Source organism: Oncorhynchus keta, unplaced genomic scaffold (assembly GCF_023373465.1).
Source record: "Oncorhynchus keta strain PuntledgeMale-10-30-2019 unplaced genomic scaffold, Oket_V2 Un_contig_18485_pilon_pilon, whole genome shotgun sequence".
In the NCBI taxonomy this organism is placed as follows: domain Eukaryota; kingdom Metazoa; phylum Chordata; class Actinopteri; order Salmoniformes; family Salmonidae; genus Oncorhynchus; species Oncorhynchus keta.
The window spans coordinates 67417-78758 of record NW_026280944.1 but is presented as its reverse complement, the minus strand read 5'-3'; the positions used below and the strand labels follow the sequence as shown (position 1 = coordinate 78758).

The following is an 11342-nucleotide window of genomic DNA, read 5'->3' as shown; positions in this document are numbered from 1 at the left end:
AGTGAGAGGAACAACCCAGTCCCTACATCGATCGCCATCCGTTTTGATCAGCACCGCCTACATGGAGAGATGATCAATACCACCAAGCGTTATTACAACACCTGTCCAGTTATATTAGACAGACCAACAGAAGGAGCCATTGCCTGCACCCAAAATGGCACCCTATTCCCTATATAGTGCCCTACTCTTGATCATGGCCCATAGGCCTTTGGTGAAAAAGCAGTATAGAGTGCTATTTGAGACGCAGACATTGACAATCTAGAATAATTAAATACAAATTCAATTGGGGTCCGTCACTTTTTGTTTTACTATTTATTTCCACCTGATTTTGCACATTTGTTTAAACTTCTTCAGCAAAGACTGTGGATTTGGTTCCCGCTGGAAAACCCCATATGAAAATGTCTGCATGAATGTCACTCACTTTGGATAAAGCATCTGCTAAAGTGTATATATTAAGATGAATGATGAATGGATTTCAAAGTTTAAATAAATGAATTTAGTTTTAAATAAATGCAGCGAGCTTCCTGTTGTACACCACCGATTCAGCGGTTGCAAACAATGCTGACAGAACAACATTTTCAGTGTAGTTCTGCCCTTAAGCAGAAACACATGGGAACCCAGGCTAACTGTGTCCACAAGGAGCACGGGCTCATCGTAATCACTAGAATGGATGGAAAGGTATGAAACACGCTTCCAATGCTTATGATACTGCACCATTTATTCCATACCAGACAAAGAACAAAGAACACGTCCTCAGATATCTCCATTCACAGACGGGCCCTTTGGGATTACAGATACAGTCCATCACCAGATCTACTCCACTGGGGAGATATACACTGTAGAAAGACATAGCTACCATCCTCCCTGTGTGTGTGAAGCATCATGCTGTTAAAGGACTAGGGTAGACTATCTTAGGCTGGGTTAAGGAGTGGCTGGCACGTTAGCAACAGGAAGGTGGGTTGAAGGGATCGGAGCCGGCTCAGCTCCTGTTTGCAGAGCCAGGGTGGCCCCTGGACGCGGAGCCAGGGTGGCTCCTGGGAATTGTTCAGGTCTTTTTGCTGTGGAGGCATGGATAGCATGGATAGCTGGTGCCATTGCTTGGGCAGGAGGAGGTTGAGGGGGGATGCCGGTAAGAAGGTTCGGAGGGACTGCTGGTTCTGGAAGGGGGTTTCGGCTGAACCAGGTGCGTCAGGATTGTGAAGTCTGATGGGTTACACATGCAGTTCTATGAGGTGTGGGAGCTTTCCTCATACTCTTTGTTCCTTGTGTGCGCCATAGACCAGATTGTTTTGTGTCCGGAAGAAGACAGCAATCAGATCCGGCTGGAAGGACCATAAAGAAAAAGACGAGGGTGAACTGTATCTTAGGCGAGGTTGACGACTGATGTTGCCACTATTGTGCATCTGTAAGAATGCAGGAATGATGGTTGAAGACAAAGTTTCCAGTTTTGGTTATTTTATTACTAAACTATCAAGAAAACACTAGGACACAGGAGCACATTGTCATGTCTGCTCCCGCTCTTCCCTCCCCCTGGCGCTTGAGGGCGCCAGGTTGCCCTGCATCACGCACTCCTGCCATCCATCACGCACACCTGCCTTCCCTCATCACGCGCATCAGCGTTAGTGGACTCACCTGGACTCATTCATCACCTGTTTATTTCCTCCCCTATATTTGTCAGTTCCTCATCACCTGTTTATTTCCTCCCCTATATTTGTCAGTTCCTCATCACCTGTTTATTTCCTCCCCTATATTTGTCAGTTCCTCATCACCTGTTTATTACCTCCACTATATTTGTCAGTTCCTCATCACCTGTTTATTTCCTCCTCTATATTTGTCAGTTCCTCATCACCTGTTTATTACCTCCCCTATATTTGTCAGTTCCTCATCACCTGTTTATTTCCTCCCCTATATTTGTCAGTTCCTCATCACCTGTGTATTTCCTCCCCTATATTTGTCAGTTCCTCATTTACATTTACATTTAAGTCATTTAACAGACGCTCTTATCCAGAGCGACTTACAAATCACCTGTTTATTTCCTCCCCTATATTTGTCAGTTCCTCATCACCTGTTTATTTCCTCCCCTATATTTGTCAGTTCCTCATCACCTGTTTATTTCCTCCCCTATATTTGTCAGTTCCTCATCACCTGTTTATTTCCTCCCCTATATTTGTCAGTTCCTCATCACCTGTTTATTTCCTCCCCTATATCCGTCAGTTCCTCATCACCTGTTTATTTCCTCCCCTATATTTGTCAGTTCCTCATCACCTGTTTATTTCCTCCCCTATATTCGTCAGTTCCTCATCACCTGTTTATTTCCTCCCCTATATTTGTCAGTTCCTCATCACCTGTTTATTTCCTCCCCTATATTTGTCAGTTCCTCATCACCTCTTTATTTCCTCCCCTATATTTGTCAGTTCCTCATCACCTGTTTATTTCCTCCCCTATATTTGTCAGTTCCTCATCACCTGTTTATTTCCTCCCCTATATTTGTCAGTTCCTCATCACCTGTTTATTTCCTCCCCTATATTTGTCAGTTCCTCATCACCTGTTTATTTCCTCCCCTATATTTGTCAGTTCCTCATCACCTGTTTATTTCCTCCTCTATATTTGTCAGTTCCTCATCACCTGTTTATTTCCTCTCCTATATTTGTCAGTTCCTCATCACCTTGCTGCTTTTTGTTCTATGTTGCTCTGTCTGTATGCTATGTCTTGCTTGTCCAATGTTGCTATGTTGCTATGTCTATGGTGCTATTGTCTATATTGTAATTGTTTTTAATAACCTGCCCAAGGACTGCGGTTGAAAATTAGCCGGCTGGCTAAAACCGGCACTTTTACTGAAACGTTGATTAATGTGCACTGTCCCTGTAAAAATAAAATAAACTAAACTAAAACCTGTTTATTTCCTCCCCTATATTTGTCAGTTCCTCATCACCTGTTTATTTCCTCCCCTATATTTGTCAGTTCCTCATCACCTGTTTATTTCCTCCCCTATATTTGTCAGTTCCTCATCACCTGTTTATTTCCTCCCCTATATTTGTCAGTTCCTCATCACCTGTTTATTTCCTCCCCTATATTTGTCAGTTCCTCATCACCTGTTTATTTCCTCCCCTATATTTGTCAGTTCCTCATCACCTGTTTATTTCCTCCCCTATATTTGTCAGTTCCTCATCACCTGTTTATTTCCTCCCCTTTATTTGTCAGTTGCTCATCACCTGTTTATTTCCTCCCCTATATTTGTCAGTTCCTCATCACCTGTTTATTTCCTCCCCTATATTTGTCAGTTCCTCATCACCTGTTTATTTCCTCCCCTATATTTGTCAGTTCCTCATCACCTGTTTATTTCCTCCCCTATATTTGTCAGTTCCTCATCACCTGTTTATTTCCTCCCCTATATTTGTCAGTTCCTCATCACCTGTTTATTTCCTCCCCTATATTTGTCAGTTCCTCATCACCTGTTTATTTCATCCCCTATATTTGTCAGTTCCTCATCACCTGTTTATTTCCTCCCCTATATTTGTCAGTTCCTCATCACCTGTTTATTTCCTCCCCTATATTTGTCAGTTCCTCATCACCTGTTTATTTCCTCCCCTATATTTGTCAGTTCCTCATCACCTGTTTAATTCATCCCCTATATTTGTCAGTTCCTCATCACCTGTTTATTTCCTCCCTATATTTGTCAGTTCCTCATCACCTGTTTATTTCCTCCCCTATATTTGTCAGTTCCTCATCACCTGTTTATTTCCTCCCCTATATTTGTCAGTTCCTCATCACCTGTTTATTTCCTCCCCTATATTTGTCAGTTCCTCATCACCTGTTTATTTCCTCCTCTATATTTGTCAGTTCCTCATCACCTGTTTATTTCCTCCCCTATATTTGTCAGTTCCTCATCACCTGTTTATTTCCTCCACTATATTTGTCAGTTCCTCATCACCTGTTTATTTCCTCCCCTATATTTGTCAGTTCCTCATCACCTGTTTATTTCCTCCCCTATATTTGTCAGTTCCTCATCACCTGTTTATTTCCTCCTCTATATTTGTCAGTTCCTCATCACCTGTTTATTTCCTCCCTATATTTGTCAGTTCCTCATCACCTGTTTATTTCCTCCCCTATTTTGTCAGTTCCTCATCACCTGTTTATTTCCTCCCCTATTTTGTCAGTTCCATCACCTCATCACCTGTTTATTTCCTCCCCTATATTTGTCAGTTCCTCATCACCTGTTTATTTCCTCCCTATATTTGTCAGTTCCTCATCACCTGTTTATTTCCTCCCCTATATTTGTCAGTTCCTCATCACCTGTTTATTTCCTCCCCTATATTTGTCAGTTCCTCATCACCTGCTTTTTTGTTCTATGTTGCTCTGTCTGTATGCTATGTCTTGCTTGTCCAATGTTGCTATGTTGCTATGTCTATGGTGCTATTGTCTATATTGTAATTGTTTTTAATAACCTGCCCAAGGACTGTGGTTGAAAATTAGCCGGCTGGCTAAAACCGGCACTTTTACTGAAACGTTGATTAATGTGCACTGTCCCTGTAAAAATAAAATAAACTAAACTAAAACCTGTTTATTTCCTCCCCTATATTTGTCAGTTCCTCATCACCTGTTTATTTCCTCCCCTATATTTGTCAGTTCCTCATCACCTGTTTATTTCCTCCCCTATATTTGTCAGTTCCTCATCACCTGTTTATTTCCTCCCCTATATTTGTCAGTTCCTCATCACCTGTTTATTTCCTCCCCTATATTTGTCAGTTCCTCATCACCTGTTTATTTCCTCCTCTATATTTGTCAGTTCCTCATCACCTGTTTATTTCCTCCCTATATTTGTCAGTTCCTCATCACCTGTTTATTTCCTCCCCTATATTTGTCAGTTCCTCATCACCTGTTCATTTCCATTTGTCAGTTCCTCATCACCTGTTTATTTCCATTTGTCAGTTCCTCGTCACCTGTTCATTTCCATTTGTCAGTTCCTCATCACCTGTTTATTTCCTCCCCTATATTTGTCAGATCCTCATCTCGTGTTTATTTCCTCCCCTATATTTGTCAGTTCCTCATCTCGTGTTTATTTCCTCCACTATATTTGTCAGTTCCTCATCACCTGTTTATTTCCTCCCCTATATTTGTCAGTTCCTCATCACCTGTTTATTTCAGTTCCTCATCACCTCCCCTATATTTGTCAGTTCCTCATCACCTGTTTATTTCCTCCCCTATATTTGTCAGTTCCTCATCACCTGTTTATTTCCTCCCCTATATTTGTCAGTTCCTCATCACCTGTTTATTTCCTCCCCTATATTTGTCAGTTCCTCATCACCTGTTTATTTCCTCCCCTATATTTGTCAGTTCCTCATCACCTGTTTATTTCCTCCCCTATATTTGTCAGTTCCTCATCACCTGTTTATTTCCTCCTCTATATTTGTCAGTTCCTCATCACCTGTTTATTTCCTCCCCTATATTTGTCAGTTCCTCATCACCTGTTTATTTCTCCCCTCCCATCACCTGTTTATTTCCTCCCCTATATTTGTCAGTCCTCATCACCTGTTTAGTTCCTCCACCTGTTTATTTCCTCCCCTATATTTGTCAGTTCCTCATCACCTGTTTATTTCCTCCCTATATTTGTCAGTTCCTCATCACCTGTTTATTTCAGTTCCTCATCACCTGTTTATTTCCTCCCTATATTTGTCAGTTCCTCATCACCTGTTTATTTCCTCCCCTATATTTGTCAGTTCCTCATCACCTGTTTATTTCCTCCCCTATATTTGTCAGTTCCTCATCACCTGTTTATTTCCTCCCCTTTATTTGTCAGTTGCTCATCACCTGTTTATTTCCTCCCCTATATTTTTCAGTTCCTCATCACCTGTTTATTTCCTCCACTATATTTGTCAGTTCCTCATCACCTGTTTATTTTCTCCCCTATATTTGTCAGTTCCTCATCACCTGTTTATTTCCTCCTCTATATTTGTCAGTTCCTCATCACCTGTTTATTTCCTCCACTATATTTGTCAGTTCCTCATCACCTGTTTATTTCCTCCACTATATTTGTCAGTTCCTCATCACCTGTTTATTTCCTCCCTATATTTGTCAGTTCCTCATCACCTGTTTATTTCCTCCTCTATATTTGTCAGTTCCTCATCACCTGTTTATTTCCTCCACTATATTTGTCAGTTCCTCATCACCTGTTTATTTCCTCCACTATATTTGTCAGTTCCTCATCACCTGTTTATTACCTCCACTATATTTGTCAGTTCCTCATCACCTGTTTATTTCCTCCCCTATATTTGTCAGTTCCTCATCACCTGTTTATTTCCTCCTCTATATTTGTCAGTTCCTCATCACCTGTTTATTTCCTCCACTATATTTGTCAGTTCCTCATCACCTGTTTATTTCCTCCACTATATTTGTCAGTTCCTCATCACCTGTTTATTACCTCCACTATATTTGTCAGTTCCTCATCACCTGTTTATTTCCTCCCCTATATTTGTCAGTTCCTCATCACCTGTTTATTACCTCCACTATATTTGTCAGTTCCTCATCACCTGTTTATTTCCTCCCTATATTTGTCAGTTCCTCATCACCTGTTTATTACCTCCACTATATTTGTCAGTTCCTCATCACCTGTTTATTACCTCCACTATATTTGTCAGTTCCTCATCACCTGTTTATTTCCTCCCCTATATTTGTCAGTTCCTCATCACCTGTTTATTTCCTCCTCTATATTTGTCAGTTCCTCATCACCTGTTTATTTCCTCCACTATATTTGTCAGTTCCTCATCACCTGTTTATTTCCTCCCCTATATTTGTCAGTTCCTCATCACCTGTTTATTTCCTCCCCTATATTTGTCAGTTCCTCATCACCTGTTTATTTCCTCCTCTATATTTGTCAGTTCCTCATCACCTGTTTATTTCCTCCACTATATTTGTCAGTTCCTCATCACCTGTTTATTTCCTCCCTATATTTGTCAGTTCCTCATCACCTGTTTATTTCCTCCCCTATCACCTCTCACCTGTTTATTTCCTCCCCTATATTTGTCAGTTCCTCATCACCTGTTTATTTCCTCCACTATATTTGTCAGTTCCTCATCACCTGTTTATTTCCTCCTCTATATTTGTCAGTTCCTCATCACCTGTTTATTTCCTCCCCTATATTTGTCAGTTCCTCATCACCTGTTTATTTCCTCCTCTATATTTGTCAGTTCCTCATCACCTGTTTATTTCCTCCCTATATTTGTCAGTTCCTCATCACCTGTTTATTTCCTCCTATATTTGTCAGTTCCTCATCACCTGTTTATTTCCTCCCTATATCTGTCAATTCCTCATCACCTGTTTATTACCTCCTCTATATTTGTCAGTTCCTCATCACCTGTTTATTTCCTCCCCTATATTTGTCAGTTCCTCATCACCTGTTTATTTCCTCCACTATATTTGTCAGTTCCTCATAACCTGTTTATTACCTCCACTATATTTGTCAGTTCCTCATCACCTGTTTATTACCTCCTCTATATTTGTCAGTTCCTCATCACCTGTTTATTACCTCCACTATATTTGTCAGTTCCTCATAACCTGTTTATTACCTCCACTATATTTGTCAGTTCCTCATCACCTGTTTATTTCCTCCCCTATATTTGTCAGTTCCTCATCACCTGTTTATTTCCTCCCCTATATTTGTCAGTTCCTCATCACCTGTTTATTTCCTCCTCTATATTTGTCAGTTCCTCATCACCTGTTTATTTCCTCCTCTATATTTGTCAGTTCCTCATCACCTGTTTATTTCCGCCCCTATATTTGTCAGTTCCTCATCACCTGTTTATTTCCTCCTCTATATTTGTCAGTTCCTCATCACCTGTTTATTTCCTCCCCTATATTTGTCAGTTCCTCATCACCTGTTTATTTCCTCCCCTATATTTGTCAGTTCCTCATCACCTGTGTGTCATAGCTGTGTGTAAGTTGACTATGCAAACAATGGGATTTTCAACACGTTTCTTATAAACAGAAGAAGTGATGCAGTCAGTCTCTCAACTCTTAGCCAAGAGAGACTGGCAGCATAGTATTTATATCAGCCCTCTGATTACAATGAAGAGCAAGACGTGCCGCTCTGTTCTGCCAGATGCAGCTTAACAAGGTCTTTCCTTCAGCACTCGACCATATGACTGGACAATAATGAAGATAAGACAAAACTAGAGCCTGCAGGACTTTTGATCAGAGCAAATCAAATCAAATTGTATTTGTCACATACACATGGTTAGCAGATGTTAATGTGAGTGTAGCGAAATGCTTGTGCTTCTAGTTCCGACAGTGCCATAATATCTAACAATAATATCTAACAGTAATATCTAACACATCATCTATAATATATCAATTCCCCAACAACTACTTAATACACACAAATCTAAAGGGCTGAATGAGAATATGTACATGTAAGTGATGGCGAAGGTGCAATAGATGGTATAAAATACAGCATATACATGTGATATGAGTAATGTAAGATATGTAAACATAATTAAAGTGGCTTTATTTAGAGTGCATTGTACATTTATTAACGTGGCCAGTGATTGGGTCTCAATGTAGGCAGCAGCCTCTCTGAGTTAGTGATTGCTGTTTAGCAGTCTGATGACCTTGAGATAGAAGCTGTTTTTCAGTCTCTCAGTCCCAGCTTTGATGAACCTGTACTGACCTCACCTTCTGGATAGCAGCGGTGTGAACAGGCAGTGGCTTGGGTGGTTGATGACCTTGATGATATTTTTGGCCTTCCTGTGACATCGGATGCGGTAGGTGTCATGGAGGGCAGGTAGTTTGCCCCCAGTGATGCGTTGTGCAGACCACACCACCCTCTGGAGAGCATTGCAGTTGAGGGTGGTGCAGTTGCCGTACCAGACTGTGATACAGCCCGACAGGATGCTCTCGATTGTGCATCTGTAAAAGTTTGTCAGGGTTTTGGGTGACAAGCCACATTTCTTCAGCCTCGTGAGGTTGAAGAGACAATGTTGCGCCTTCCTCACCACACTGTCTGTGTGGGTGGACCATTTCAGTTTGCCTGTGATGTGTACGCTGAGGAACTTAACTTTACACCTTCTCTGCTGCCCCCAGGTGGTGAGGATAGGTAGAAACACATCTGCCACACTGATCCGCAACACTGGAGCCCCCCAGGAGTGCGTGCTCAGTCCCCCCCTGTACTCCCTGTTCACCCACGACTGCATGGCCAGGCACGACTCCAACACCATCATTAAGTTTGCAGACGACACAACAGTGGTAGGCCTGATCAACGACAACAACGAGACAGTCTATAAGGAGGAGGTCAGAGACCTGGCCGGGTGGTGCCAGAATAACAACCTATCACTCAACGTAACCAAGACTAAGGAGATGATTGTGGACTACAGGAAAAGGAAGCACGCCCCTATTCTCATCGATGGGGCTGTAGTGGAGCAGGTTGCGAGCTTCAAGTTCCTTGGTGTCCACATCACCAACAAACTAGAATGGTCCAAACACACCAAGAAAGTTGTGAAGAGGGCACGACAAAGCCTATTCCCCCTCGGGAAACTAAAAAGATTTGGCATGGGTCCTCAGACCCTCAAAAGGTTCTACAGCTGCAACATTGAGAGCATCCTGACTGGGTTGTATCACTGCCTGGTACGGCAATTGCTCGGCCTCTGACCGCAAGGCACTACAGAGGGTAGTGTGTATGGCCCAGCACATCACTGGGGCTAAGCTGCCTGCCATCCAGGATCTCTACACCAGGCGGTGTCAGAGGAAGGACCTAAAAATGGTCAAAGACCCAAGCCACCGCAGTCATAGACTGTTCTCTCTACTACCGCATGGCAAGCGGTACCGGAGTGCCAAGTCTAGGACAAAATGGCCTCTCAACAGTTTTTACCCCCAAGCCATAAGCCATAAGCCATAAGACTTCTGAACAGGCTACCCGGGCTACAGGCTACGCCCCCCTCTTTAACGCTGCTGCTACTCTCGGTTTATCATATATGCATAGTCACTTTAACTATACATTCATGTACATACTACCTCAATTGGCCCGACCAACCAGTGCCCCCGGCACATTGGCTAACCGGGCTATCCTCATTGTGTCCCGCCAACCACCACCCGCATAGTCACATTAACCATATCTACATGTACATACTACCTCAATCAGCCCGACTAACCGGTGCCTGTATATAGCCTCTCTACTGTATATAGCCTCTCTACTGTATACAGCCTCTCTACTGTATATAACCTCTCTACTGTATACAGCCTCTCTTCTGTATACAGCCTATCTACTGTATACAGCCTCTCTACTGTATATAGCTTATCTACTGTATACAGCCTCTCTACTGTATATGGCCTCTCTACTGTATCCAATCTCTACTGTATACAGTCTCTCTACTGTATATAGCCTCTCTACTGTATACAGCCTCTACTGTATACAGCCTCTCTACTGTATATAGCCTCTCTACTGTATATAGCCTCTCTACTGTATACAGCCTCTCTACTGTATATAGCCTCTCTACTGTATATAGCCTCTCTACTGTATATAGCTTATCTACTGTATACAGCCTCTCTACTGTATATAACCTCTCTACTGTATACAGCCTCTCTACTGTATATAGCCTCTCTACTGTATATAGCCTCTCTACTGTATATAGCCTCTCTACTGTATACAGCCTCTCTACTGTATATAACCTCTCTACTGTATACAGCCTCTCTTCTGTATACAGCCTCTCTACTGTATATAGCTTATCTACGGTATACAGCCTCTCTACTGTATATGGCCTCTCTACTGTATATAGTCTCTCTACTGTATACAGCCTCTCTACTGTATACAGCCTCTCTACTGTATACAGCCTCTCTACTGTATACAGCCTCTACTGTATATAGCCTCTCTACTGTATACAGCCTCTCTACTGTATACAGCCTCTACTGTATATAGCCTCTCTACTGTATATAGCATCTCTACTGTATATAGCCTCTACTGTATATAGCCTCTCTACTGTATACAGCCTCTCTACTGTATATAGCCTCTCTACTGTATATAGCCTCTCTACTGTATATAGCCTCTCTACTGTATATAGCCTCTCTACTGTATACAGCCTCTCTACTGTATATAGCCTCTACTGTATATAGCCTCTACTGTATATAGCCTCTCTACTGTATACAGCCTCTCTACTGTATATAGCCTCTCTACTGTATATAGTCTCTCTACTGTATATAGTCTCTCTACTGTATATAGTCTCTCTACTGTATATAGCCTCTCTACTGTATATAGCCTCTCTACTGTATATAGCCTCTACTGTATACAGCCTCTCTACTGTATATAGTCTCTCTACTGTATACAGCCTCTCTACTGTATATAGTCTCTCTACTGTATA

The 11342-nt window shown here is 41.9% G+C and overlaps 1 long non-coding RNA gene across 1 annotated transcript; it reads right to left on the bottom strand.

Moving 5' to 3' along the window:
• Window positions 1-1145: 1145 nt before the first annotated feature.
• On the bottom strand, window positions 1146-7864 carry LOC127920146 (uncharacterized). Its single transcript, XR_008105235.1, has 8 exons — window positions 7792-7864; window positions 7592-7751; window positions 7443-7511; window positions 7036-7166; window positions 6567-6926; window positions 6248-6527; window positions 6128-6207; window positions 1146-1849 (listed from the first exon to the last, which is right to left on the bottom strand). It is a non-coding gene; the product is annotated as an uncharacterized LOC127920146 (long non-coding RNA).
• Between the last annotated feature and the right edge of the window lie 3478 nt (window positions 7865-11342).